The following is a 13,589-nucleotide window of genomic DNA, read 5'->3' on the forward strand; positions in this document are numbered from 1 at the left end:
AACCAGAAGACAAATGCAAAGAACCCTGCCTGTATTTATTTTAATTGCAAGACTTTTTTAAGCCAGTCTCATGACTGCAGTGGTGATGTTGGGAGACTGGGGCTGGCTCACGGTTTTTGAACATGAGGTCAGTGCAAGGCTATCCTGACTGGGTAGCATTTTGCCCTCTCTTCAGACTGGAGCGACCCAGGACCCACAGTGCCAGGACCTGGAGGGGGCACACACAGAGTGTATGCAGTCACCCCCTTACATTCTGCCTGGGGCACGTCAGCAGCAGAGAGATAAACAGAGGAAAAGTGAAGCTAATTCAGTGGGGCTGATGAAAAGTTGCAGAGAAGGCTGCTCCAAAACGCCTCCCTAGGAAAACACAAGACCACAGGGAAGAGGAAAGTGTTGTTATGGAATAAACCCCGGTTAAGCAACAGGAAGCAGAGAGAAGGAACAGCTGCTCTGCAGAGCACAGTACCACGAATGAGGAAGTGCCCCAGGGTGGGCACTGGGACCAGCAATACTTAAAGGGACAACGTCCACTTCAAATCTCGTCCCCTTCCAAAAGGAGCCGAAAGCTCACCCCAGGACTAACTCCAACACCACATGATGTGGGGTGGCTATCACCTGGCCCGAACTGTTCTTACAAACCAAAGGATAAAAATCCATTTAAAACATTGGATTTTTTAAAATGTACGTAATTAAAAAAAATGACATACATTACATTTGAAATTGATGAGCAATGTTAAGGCCTACATTTATTATAATCTACCAGCGTCATTTAAATTAAATACAAAACAATTATATGAAGCAGTACATGTTTGCTGTCAAGTTTTAAAGGAAGTCAGACCACTGAACTGGTGGAAGTCGCTGGTGAAACACCTGGAACCCGAGTTTGCTGAAATTCTAAACTACCTTTTGGAAGCAACAGCCCCTTCTGCAGGTACAGAGAGAACAGTTTCTTTAGATCAGCTTATTCAGCTAGATCAGTTCAATGACTACTAGTTCCTTCAAAGTTAAGAAACCAATTTGGAGTTGCAAAAGCAGGAAAGCTTCTTTTCCCCTCCCAATCTGTGAATAAAAACTAGGTGTGAGAGAATGAGCTCTACTAGTTCTAAACCCTTGAAGGATGTGGTGAATAGAAATAATCCATTCATAAGAACAGAAGAAAGGCCACACTGGGTCAGACCAAAGGTCCATCCAGTCCAGTATCCTGTCTACTGACAGTGGCCAATGCCAGGTGCCCCAGAGGGAGTGAACCTAACAGGCAATGATCAAGTGATCTCTCTCCTGCCATCTATCTCCACCCTCTGACAAACAGAGGCTAGGGACACCATTCCTTACCCATCCTGGCTAATAGCCATTAATGGACTTAACCTCCATGAATTCATCCAGCTCTCTCTCAAACACTGTTATAGTCCAGCCTTCACAACCTCCTCAGGCAAGGAGTTCCACAGGTACACTGTGCACTATGTGAAGAACATTCAGTTCACTAACTGCAGATACTTCCTTTCTTGTATGAATTAGTTAGTTTTAAATCCAAAACTTGTTTTGATCAACTTTTTGATCAATTGTTTTTTCTCAGGTATCCAGCAATTTTAAGATAGTTTAAGAAAACAAACAACAAACCTGTGTTTTTGTGCATTTTTAATTGCATCTGAATTCTCATCCAAGTTAAAACTTAATCATCTATTGTATAAGAAATGCTTCATTCTCCATTTTCTAATTGAATACAAATGTAAAAATTAAGACTCTGAAAAAAATGTATCTCAAGCTTCATAATTGCTTAAATAAAAAAAGTGTCTAGCTATAGCGTATCCTCCTGATTATCAAAAAGAAGCCCCAAATTTAACACAAAGGCTGCAAATCAACGTGTTCTAATACAGTACTTCTCAAGCTATCGGATGTGGGGGACCGGCATTTTTTTTCCAGTGTGCCAGGACTGATGCCATATTATTATCCTGTTCGATGCTCTTATGAGGAAACTCACTACGGACCGGCAGCCGATGACTCGCGGACCAGCCCCGGTCCGCAGACCACCACTTTGAGAAGCACTGGTCTAATGGTTACCGACCAATGAGAACTGACCTGTCTTTAGGAAAATAAAAAGTGCAAATGGAAAACATGATTAAAATTGATTATTTAAATCAATGTTTCCTCTTTGTAACAGGGCAGGTTGATTTAAATCAGCAAATGTAGTTCTCATCCTGGTTTCTCCAGGGAAGGCTCTCTCGAAACAGCTGACTACCCAGAGGAAAACTGACACCGACTACCGAGAGCGCTGTCAGTTACTAGATGCAGCTTTCCACATGGAAATGTCCTGGTTAGACTGATGTCGTCCCTGTAATACGGGGCATTTGTCACTGTGTTGGGCGCTAGGGTCAGTCTGGACTTCATAGCAACTGCAGGAATGAGAATAGCAACCGAGCAGTTCTGAAAACATGGGCCCCTGTCACAAGAACGACAGACACAGAGGAGTAGGGCACCCAGTTCTGATCTTGTCCACTCAGTGCAGTAGTGCTGATCCCCACACACACACTGGGGACCATTATAGCAGACAGAGTAATGAGCAGGAGGAGGAAAGGGGTTGTGAAGTGAAATTTGCTATAGCCTGGATCCTCAAAGGCTGAAGCCAATAGGAGTTAGCCACCGAAATACCTTTCAGGGTCTGAGTCTAACTTTGCCAGGTTGGTAATTGTCATAGTGCAGCATGAGAAGTTCCTGATTGATGGAGGGGGCAGGTAGATCAGGTGGGGAGGGTGCTGGGAGACCTGGATGCAATTCCTGGCTCTGCCAAAGACTGTCTATGTAACTTGGACAAGTCACTTAGTCTCACTGTGCCTCAGCTTCCCAAGGAGATAATATTGCTGCCCTGCACATGAGCAGTTCCACTGACTTCACTAAGTTTCCTCATATGCTTAAAGTTAGATGCTCCTCTTTAAGTTCCCTGCTGAACCAGGCTCAGTCATGACCTTGGGTTCATTTCTTAGAACTCTGTGCTTCCCTTCTCCTTTAAGACACCCTCACTTGCCCCGCTCTCCTTGATCAGAATCTGCTGCAGCTTCTGCTCAGGCCCAGTGGCCAGAAAACAACTGGCTGAGCTAGTCCTTCCTGGAATGCAGGAGCAGCCAATTTGGGGCCCCTTGAAAAATCCGCCCCACCACAGCCCTGGGGTTGGAGGAGCTCTTGCTCTGTGCAGTGGCCCCAGGGCACAGAGCTTCTCGGGTCTCTGGGCCGTGGGTGGGAGGCATGGAAAGGAGTGGGCAGGGAGCAGAGCTGTGGGGGAAGAGGTAGAATGGAGGAGGGCCATGGGTAAGCGGGCGGGACAAGATGGGGCCATAGGTGGGGCTGCAGGCAGAAGGGGTGGGGCAGGGCCATGGTTCCAGCACCAGGACCTCACTCTTGCTCCAGCCCAGGGCCCCAGAAGACTTCAATCTACCTCTGTCTCACACACACACACATACCCAGCACGCACTCATCTGTGCCACACTCAAGGAATCCCCAAAGCAGAAAGGGAGCTGACGGTGAACAGGAAAAGCTCTGCCCCAGAGTGTGGGACAAAGGGCAGAAACCCCCAAACACCTGGCCAGCGTGGGCCTGCTACTGAATGCGCGAAACAGGATTGTTTCTCGGGCACCTTGTCCATCTTCCTGCCCATGTGCTTGCCGTCGCAAACCTTTCAGTGCTACTGGAATACAAAGAGCTGCCATCTCCTGGGTGGAAGCAGGCTTGCTTGACTGTGTGCCATAGGCCCTGTACTGCTGACGGGTGCACATTGTACAGAGGAGGAAGGTGAGGCGAGGAGGGAGGTACTGGTTAGGCATTGGTAGAAGCCATGCTTAGGTACTCTCAGCCGGAGCTGATCTCAGCTAGGGGTCACTCTTTGCAGAGCTCTCTTTACCCCCCAGATGTCAGGCAAGGGAACTGGGGTAATTGATGCCAGCAGCTGAGTAAGGGGGAGTAGGAATTGGAGTCAGCTCAGTACAAACACTGCCATGGTCCAGTTTGTCTGGCATCCTGTACCTAACAGTGGCTGGTGCCGGTTGCTCCAGAGGATGTCAGAAGTAGTCCTCATGTCATCTTCCACAACCATGCATTTCCCATGAAACCTCTTCCTGACCTCAGCTGCCGATCAGTTTACACCCTGAAGCGTGAGGATGAAGAGCCAATAAACAGATTCTAGACTTGCAGCAGAAACCGACACGCCAAGATTTAAGGGCATGTGCAGAGGAAAAACACAGGAGCTTTCCCCTTAGCGAGTTCCCACCTCTGTCTTTCAGTTCTGGAGGAAACAGCACCCCACAGCTCTTTAAACAGCCTTTCTCCGCAATATTCATACCCTGCTGGGACTTCACAGTGCAGCTACTTGAAAGCAGAACTTTGCTACCCGGCACCACATGACCACCCTGGGGGACGACAGGGGACTTTCCAGGCTTGTGGGGATTCTAGAAATAATTTAAGTTGCACTCTTAAAAAACAGGTATATTTGGAAAGACTTTAAAAATACTTAATTGGCCGAACATTTATGGTAACTTGCACCACCCCACCAGTAACAGGCAGAGCAGGGCACTGGCAGAGCTAAGCAACTGGGAACAGAAAAGGTCACCAAGTCCCACCCCTCCCACTAGGGAAGGGTTAGATGAGCGCACTGAGAGACTACACACCTTTGCGTTGTTGCCGTTGCTTTAAAAAAATATCTGGTCACACTCCCTGCTCCACATCCAGCCAGCAGGGGACACATTTTGCTAGTCACTCCGGCACCAGGGTAATTACATGAACACAGAAGTAACAGAGATAAAGTTACCAAGAGCACGCTCTGGGGAAGAGGTGTGTGGATCCAAGTGTAACTGGCTACTAGACACGGTGCTGAGAGCCGGTGCGCAGGAACATGTGATGCAGCTCTTGGGTTTTGCAGGACCAATAAAATTTGCCATGCTTCACAAACGGCTTCCCGGAGGGCTCTTCGCACAAAGCTCTGGCCGGGTGCCGTGGGCTGGCTGCCGCACACGGAGCCAGCACAGTGGAAACCAGCCTCGGCCCACATGGAAGGGGCTAGGAACGGTTGGTAAGAGAGGCTGGTAGGCAGCTGCTAAGAGAAGGAGTTGACGAACACTGGAGAGTCCAAAATACAACAACGAAGCCCTGGCCAGCCAGGGCCGTCCTCAATAGGCTGCTGCCTGCATCCATTTGGAATATCATGGCACCCCAGGGATAGTCCTGATCTTACTGCTCCACAACACCCCTATCCCTTCAGCTAAAGGAGACCTCCACTCACTGTTAGCCGTGCAAGGCCTAGGACACATGGACAAGTGGTTCTGATTCCATCCAGCAGGGGGTAGTGGCACACACACACACTAACCAGTTTGTTACAGTGCAAACCTGCGTCCAAGGGCTTTGCTGCTCAGGGCGGTGTGACGGGCACCTGGCCTCCTGGGCATCCATTTGCGTCGGACAGCTTGCCAAGGGCGGCTCTGCCCAATCGGTCAGACGCTTGCCTTGGGAGCTCTCGCCGCATGGCGGGGAAAGGAAGTGGAGGTTTCGAATCGCGGCTTAGTCACAACCAGAAGGGAAATGACACACGATAGGTGAGTCAACGTCCCCTCTTCGTAAGCAGAACCTTTCCAAACTTCAGCACTGGCCGTGCGTTCCCACAGAATGCTCTGCCAAGGGGCCCGTAGCAGCCGGCAGCCTGGGCAGGGGGTGTGTAACCATAGACGGCTGCCAAACGCAGGGGAAAAATCAGCCCCTTTCCCAGTATTCCAGCTGTGACAGGCCCCGGCACAGCCCAGAAAGCAGCACACTCCCTCTAGACCCGGGGGCAAACCTGCATTTGCTACCATTGGCTCCAGGCAATGCCAGCATCCCTTCTAAACCAGTGCAAAACAGCAGTGTCGCTGCTTGGCATCTCTCCCTTGCCGACCAGCCTCCTTTCTGTATGAGCCTTCCCGATTATGCGTCGGTCGCGAGATCCCCATAAGGGAGACCTCCTGCACCACTGGAAAGACACAGGAGACCTTGTCTCCCATCATGGAGACAGTTCCGCCCCTCACGGAGCAACCCTTTAGAGGAGCTCTCTTCCTCCTAAGCGCATCTATGATCTCGTACTCCAGGCCACAAATATGACCCATCTGTGTTTCCACAGAGCCAGACATCGTCCTTACACTCCACTTCCCTGTGTCTCCTGTCTCTCTCCTCCTTCTCCTCTTCTATTGCACAGCCTTCATCTCCTTCCAGTCACACAGTTCTGACTGTGCCCCTCAATCCCGACCTGCACCCTCTGCTATCCCAGCTCTGGGCTCCCCTCCCCCACAGCTCTGCTGGTGCCCCTCACTCCCAATGTGTAGCCCCCTGGGCTCCCCACACATCGCTCTGCCAACAACTCAGTCCCAACTAGTAACCTCAGTTCCAGCCCTGAAGCTACCAGTCCCCCAGAATGGGGTTTTTCTTTGTTGGGGGGTTCAGCATAAATGGGGCCAGGAATAATCCTCAAGCCCCTCCCCCTCGTGACCTGGGATCTGCTCTGCATGGTGCTTAGTGAGCAGTTGGGTTTCCTGGTTGAAGCAGAGCGCGAACCCCGAGCCCTGGGCGAGATTTCTGACTGGCGCTGGGAGCCAGCCAACGTTTGCTCAGCGCTTTGGAAATGTGAAGTGCTCTGTGAGTGCTGGGTAATGAACACGAATTGACCTAGACGGTAAATATTGGCAGAGCCACAGGCAGCCAACAGCATCACGCCCAGAGTTTCCGCAATCATAGCTTTGAATCTCAGCACGTTAGACTTGGCCGCTCAGCGTCCCCAGGGAACGGAGTCAGGGCACAGATATTAACGAGACCAAGGGTCAGGAGCCAGAGTCAGGCTCCAGCAACCTCCGGGAGTGCAGCTGGCCTGGAGTCAGCCGCCTGGTTGGTGGGAACAGTGCCCTGCAGCAGCAGTTTGGGGGCTGCTGCAATAGGACCTGTGCAATAGGTTACCCACTGCAGGCAAGGGTAACCTGCTCTGCCTCCCAGCTCCGACGTCTGCCGCTGGCTCTGCCCTGGGACTCCAGTCCCAGTCACCAACTCCTGCTCTAACCCCTGGGCATGACCACCGCCTCCTGGTCTCCGACACCATGGCAGGGTTCGTAAAAGCGAGCAGTTATCCAGCCGCCCTGTCCACCCACACCCGGCTGCACAGCCTGGCTGGCAGCATTTCGGTGGCGCCCCCTCGGGGCAGCTTGTGAGGGGTGCTGGGACGCCGCAGGATGAAAGGTGTCTGTAACGGGGGACAGGGGGAGAGGGGGCTTTCCTGCGGACCAACCCTGTTAGCAATGTTTGAGTCCTACCAACGCAGCTCAGACCAGGCTGACTCAGTAGGGCAGGATCCACGTGCTGACTCTATCCTCCCTGGCTAGAATCGGGTGCAGCTGGAAGATTAACTGCCCAGGCAGCACCTGGAGGAACCGCCAGGGAGCAGGGATTGATCAGACAGGCAGCTCAGCTGGGCAGGAACAGAAAAGGCCTGTATAAAGCCCAGGCACTATAGGAAGGAGCAACAGGGTCTTGCGGGAAAGCAGGCCAGAGCTGCAGGGTCCCCAGGCTGGGACCTGGAGTGGTGGGTGGGCCCGGGTTCCCCTGCCAGCCGCGGGGGAAGTGGCACCTGCTAGGCAGTGAGCAGCAAGACTGCCAGAGTCCATGAGTCAAGAGAGACTTTGGTACCCCCGAAGGGAAGCGCGCAGTGACCTGGCTGGAGGGGCCAAGGCACAAAGAGGGAACACACTGAGGCGCAGAAGGTGGGAGGGACGGTGCCAGAGGATGGTGCAACGCCTGGCCAGAGCTAATCCCCAGAGCGACCAGGAGGCGGCGCAAGTAGCGGTGAGTGGAGCCAGTGGCAAGGGGGTACATTTGGAGGCCAGCTGAAGACACACGTGCTCGGAGCATGGCCTGGGGGAATGGCTTGTGTCACTGGGCTGTACAGATACAGAGCGTTCTTTTCTCGAGGGCAGGACATCTTGCTGATCACAGAAACCTGATGGCAGCGTCTCTACCGGCACACGCTCAGGGTCCCGTCAAACGCACTGGCAAGTCCTGCGGCTGAGCTCACAGACTTCTCTTGCTGCAGCCATTCTTCCTAGGCCACGTCTCCAACACAAAATTGCATCAACCTATCATCCGTTGGCGTGCAGCCCCCGCGGTTATTCAATCACTTGTGCATGTCCACATGCGGCTCCTTGTGTCGGGGTGTGTGCCCCCATCGGGAGTGCAGTATCAAGTCAACTGTCAGCATGGGGCATCGGGGGATGGCCCCTGAAAGCCAGTAACAGGCGCGTAAGCAGCACAGGGTCTACGCTGACACTGCGTCTCTGCGCCGCTCGGGGAGGTGATGTAACTAAATGGGTGTAGAGAGGCACTTACATCAGCGGCAGCCAAAGCGAAGACACTTCCCCAGCAAGCAGCTGACGTCAGCCTAAGCGCGCTGCGTAGGCCCGGCATTAGCTTGCTAGTTTCAAATGGGGGAAGAAGTTACAGGTCCAGGATGGGGGAAAAAAATATTTCTCCGGGCCAACCAGCAAGCAGAGATTTGCATGTGCTATCTGATTGGCTGAGAAGTGACCAATATTTTTGCTCTGGATAGGCTGCAGATACACGTGTTGCAACTCAAACTTCATGGCTCTTGCTCCCACTGGGGCAGCTTCCCCTCCTGCTTCCCCGGCCTAATCTGGAGTCCTGCTCTCTTCCCGCCTTGCTCCCTCCTGGACAATTTAAGCCTCTGCTTGTTTCATCACATCTAGATCTCGGAACCCGGCCAGTGACATCACAGGGGTTACTACAGCAGTAACCACGGATGTGACGGGCAGGGAAGTGAAGCAACCAGCGTGTGAGTAAAGAGATGGGAGCCGCACATCTGCAAGCTGGTTCTTCCTCTGCAAGACCAAGCCCCGCGGGAAATGAAAGGCCAAGCTCTCCCCGGAGCCCTGCCCCATTGCAGAAACCAGGGAAAGAAACAAACCATCGCTCCCGAAGTGAGCTGGTGCCATCTACAAGGTGCACGGCGGAGAAACGCCATCCCCGCTTATCTGTACACCGTCACTCACCCCTCATCTAGGTCCCTGGCAAACAGGGCTCAGGTGTCAGACCTGCTGCTGTTCCAGTCCTGGGGCTCCCTTCCCCCCCAGATGTGCTGATGCAATCCCCCCTTAGTGCAGCCTTGGGTCCCCTCTGCCCACACACCTCGATCTAGACCCTTGCTCCTGCAGTTCTGATCCCAGTCACGCTCTGCCAATGCACCTGAGCCCACCTGGGCCCACAGACACCTGTGGCTGCCCAATTCCCCTTCACAAGGACCTCCAGCGACCTCCCTTTGTGAGTGGAAGGCCTTGATTTTCCGTTCCACGCACCCGCCCACCTCCTACCTTTTACAACAGGCAAATTAAGCACAAAGAAAGCAAGAGCCACGGAATATGTCAGCAAAGTAACTCAACCCCCAGCTCGCCCCATGTCCACACACAGGCATGCAGCAGGCTGGTAGGGGAGTCCTGAGCCTGCCAGGAGGCTGTTTTGGGGAGCAGGGAGGAGGATGGAACCCCCAAATCCCTCCCAACTGCATCATGTGTGTGGGATTTGAACCCCGGCCTTCAGAGAGATTAAGAATAAGACCCAGTCCCCGCCTCCAAAACCCTACACAGCAGAGCCACGCAGTGCAGGTGCATGGGGCCCTGGTGACAGCCTGGAGAAGGAGAACCCAGGGATGACTGGTGAAGGAAAAGGTTTGAGGGAGGGGCACTGGGAACGAGGAAAGCAAGTGAGTGGAAAGGAGGGGGGAGATGCAGGCAAGACGGGGCTCTGGAGGATCTGGCCAGAGCTCAGAACTGCTGAGATGAAAGGCTAAGCTTGCAAAGACTTTCTGCCATCCGGCCCCCGGCTGATCCCCAGGTGAGATCAGGAACTGCACCATGGCACAGTATTGCCAATGAGACGTTTCACGGGGACTCCAACGCTGAAGTCGCAGGCACCGGCCCTTGCTAGAGACAGGATATTCATCTCTACGGACCCATGTTCTGATCTAGGCTGGCAAATGGTACATTCCTGAGAATAGGACTAAGGAAAAAAATACAGACGAGAGAGTCTCCCAGCAATGCTGGTTCAGAGAACCTATCTGCCTGGAACCCAGAACACACCACTCCATGGTCCTCCAGCCGGTGGGGGGGGTGGGAATGTCCCACTTAAGCTGCTCCCAAAACATCATTACTAGGGGCTAGAGCAGAGGGCTGTGATCCTCATCCTAGAAAGCTGGATTCCATTCCTAGCCACCCCCAGCCCCTCATGGAGGCAGGTAAGATAACAGAGCGTCTGTCACACATAGACCCTCAGGTGACGAGTGCTGTGGAGTGCAAAGCACCATCACAGTCACGATAGAGGGCAGCTCTTTGTTGGGTCCAGGCAAAACCCTCCCGTGCAAACCAGCTCACACTCTGCTGCCACTCTGGCGGAAAAGGCATCAGGCAAAAATTCCCTTGGAGGCTCTGCTCACAAAGGTGGGTGGCAATTTCTCAACCTCCCAACTGGCCAGCATCCCTGGTACTGTATGAAATTCCAGAGTCATCCTCTTCATGCCGGCAAAGATTAATGCTGCTGGAATTTACAAACATCACGGGCACATGTTCACGATCGGTCTAAACCACACCCGCTACTGTGTTCAGGTCTAGTCAATACCCTCCAACGGAACACCACGTGTAATGTTATAACAAGCCTTGGTTAATTTACGAGATCATAGAATCACAGGAGTGGAAGAGACCTCAAGAGGCCATAGAGTCCAGTCCCCTGCACTCACGGCAGGAGTGGGTATTGTCTACTACGGTATTTATCTTCTCCCAAAACTAAATGATCCCGGTCTTTCCAGGCTCTTCCCATGTGGAAATCCACAGAAACGCTGGGACGTGGCTACATGGGGACCATTGAATGTGAGGAAAGGGCAGACTGGCTGAACTGCAGCAAGCAGAACCCAAGGAAATATTTGTGTGCCTCATCTACTTGTCACAGTCAGTTTGGCCTCTCCAGGCCAGACTTTTGTTCTGTGTTTGTACATGAGCTAACACAATGTGGTCCTGCTCCCAGAGGGGGATTCCTAGGCATTATCAACATAGAGCAATAATAATGGCATACTGACAATTTCTTTTTAAACTGACTAACTTCCAGAGAATGCCCATTTCTGATGGAGTTTCCTTTATACAGGCTGACCTGAGTTTTTTTCTAAATTCCTTTATTTAAAAAGGCTCCGTTTCTTTTCAGAAAGGAAAACACCAAGCAACTAATTGACTGTAAAGAGGAACAATGAAATTGACTCTATAAAGCCCTGTAAAATGCCACGTGACAAGGTGCATAGACAGAAGTTTGCTTTTCTGCAAAGGTCTCTTAGGTTTCCTAACCTCGTGCGCTACTTGTAACTATCGTAGGGATAACATTTCTGACAGATCCGGTTTTCAAGACAACCGTGTCCCTTTAAATTATTTCTTAAAGGAGGTGGAAGGCGGAGAAACCAACTTCATTAACTCCAGACTCTTGAGTTCTGACCTGACTACAGTCTGTAGCTGAGTGACATAGTAACAGGCTGTTATTTACAACCCCTTCCCCCACCTGTTAATTAAACATGAACAATGATCTTGCAAGAAAGACAGACTCCACTCCCACATAGCCCTGCTCCCAGGTCTGAGCGGCAATTAACCGTACATAACCACATCATTCTAGTCAGTAACAGCGCTGCAGACACTGGGCCGAGATACAAAACACAAGATCCACAACACCACTATCAGTTCCTGCCTGGATGTTTCTCACTAGCGGATCCTTCATAGAGTTAATGTGCAAGAGACAAGCGGACTTACCTAATAGAGGTTCCCTGAACAGAAAGAGAGAAGAGGCAGCCCCAGACTTACTGGCCGCCCATGGAGGTCTGGCTTTGAAATCGATGTCAGAGAGGGGAATTTGAAATGTGGCTTGGGGTTTTTTTCTAACTTAAGTCTGTGAAATAAAAATGAGAGACACTTCCTCAAATCATTAGAAATAGACATGGGTTTTCGGCTACCAAGTGTGAAAACTCCGTAACTTTGGGAGGAGGAGCGTAAACAGCCTAGCCATGTCTGTAACAGCCCCCTTCATTTCGTATCGCAAGTAACCCCCAGAGACCTCCATCAGGGCCCCGTGGGGGTAGGTGCTGGACAGAGCACACGTCCTGTCTTGCCCTGGAAATCTTGCAGGACCAGACGCTCAGTTAAAAGGAAGGAATTCACACGCAAGCAACCAAACCCCATGCAGGCAAGAGTGACACCCAGTTTAGTGTGCAGTATTAAGCCTCTCACTTTCCCATAGGTCTGTGCCCGTGACTCAACACTTTATAAATACCAAGGTAGAGAGAGGGAACTGGGATTAGCTGTTTTGCAGATGACTTCAGACCTTTGTAATAAAAACACGCGGACATTTCAGACAATGCCAGCTACCAGGGAATCTATAGTGTAATCCCCGGGAGCAAAGAAACCCTAACAGCAGCTGTCAATGAATACTGGCTCTCCTAGGCAATATATCCGAGGGAGAATTGTCCAGGAGAGCCTTGTAGGATTGGTCCCTGAAGTTTTGTGGCACTGCATATGCCCCCCTGGGAGATTATATTATGGCCACATTTTTCAGAGTTGGGTGTCTATATTAAAAGAACTAACTCCACACTTAAGCAATTAAATACGTTTCCTTATTCGGGTGCCTAGACAAATATGTAGGTGTCTGGACAGAAGCACCCAAGTTTGAACACTTACATCCACACACAGGTCCTTTTTCAGTGTGTGACTCGGGTCTTCCTGCCCCTTTCTGCTGCAGCGGCCTGGCTTCCCCCACCCTCCGGCTGTTATTCTGGGCTGGACTTTTGAAAGGAACAGGGAAGCGCACTCTTAAAATGACACACTCAGCATTCTGAACCGGCTTCTACTGTGCTGCCCTGCCTGGGTCCTAGTGTTTGTCATTACAGCCTCGCCGAAGGAGGGGAACTCCCCTTTCGCCTCCTCACACCTGCATTCAAGGGATGAGTTTATGATTACAAGGAGAACTGGGCTCTGGGAGGGATGAACAGTTAGCCCGGCTGCAACTGGTCCAGGAGCATGGTGAGCCACCTAGGCTGGTAGGCTGCCTTTGGCAATTGCCAAGGCCTGTTGCTTAGTGGGGGAAACACCCCACCCCACACACTCACCACTATCTCTGGGCAGCAGCCACTGACAGGAAAAAACTACCCCACACTACTAGTTCTAGAGAGGCTAGGTGGCCAGGTGGATGACAGCCAAGCTCACCACCCTCAGAAAGTGCAGGATTGGGGGTGGATTTTTTTATTGTCAATGCCTGTGCTTTTGTTGACTGCCCGGCTCTCGCTGTCACAGAGTTTCCCCCCTTATTCATCCTAATTGTCACTTTTTTAAAGGGAGGCTCTCAAACAAAAGGTCCCATTTGCACTGGGTTTTGTTTGGTTTTTTTAAGAAATCTCATCTCCTTGTTCCTAACAAGCCCCTCGACTGTGGGCACTGAGAGAGTTTTAAAAGTTTTTATTCATTTCCAGCTTGTTCGCCTCGGCCCAAGAAATCCCATTCATCTATTTG

The 13,589-nt window shown here is 51.5% G+C and overlaps 1 protein-coding gene across 3 annotated transcripts in view; it reads right to left on the bottom strand.

Annotated features, from left to right (window-relative positions):
- Positions 1-12,269, bottom strand: part of IRF5 (interferon regulatory factor 5) — a 32,803-nt gene extending 20,534 nt beyond the window's left edge. Inside the window, exons 1-2 of one of the 3 annotated variants that reach the window (XM_032784742.2) lie at positions 12,142-12,269; positions 11,841-11,976 (exon numbers count right to left, since the gene is read on the bottom strand). The gene's annotated coding sequence lies outside the window, so the exon portion shown is untranslated. Of the gene's footprint in view, positions 1-11,840 lie in introns of all 3 variants that reach the window. The other 2 variants (XM_032784741.2, XM_075063489.1) reach the window with 2 other exon arrangements.
- Positions 12,270-13,589: the final 1,320 nt, after the last annotated feature.

Source organism: Chelonoidis abingdonii, chromosome 1, assembly GCF_003597395.2.
Source record: "Chelonoidis abingdonii isolate Lonesome George chromosome 1, CheloAbing_2.0, whole genome shotgun sequence".
Taxonomy (NCBI): Eukaryota; Metazoa; Chordata; order Testudines; family Testudinidae; genus Chelonoidis; species Chelonoidis abingdonii.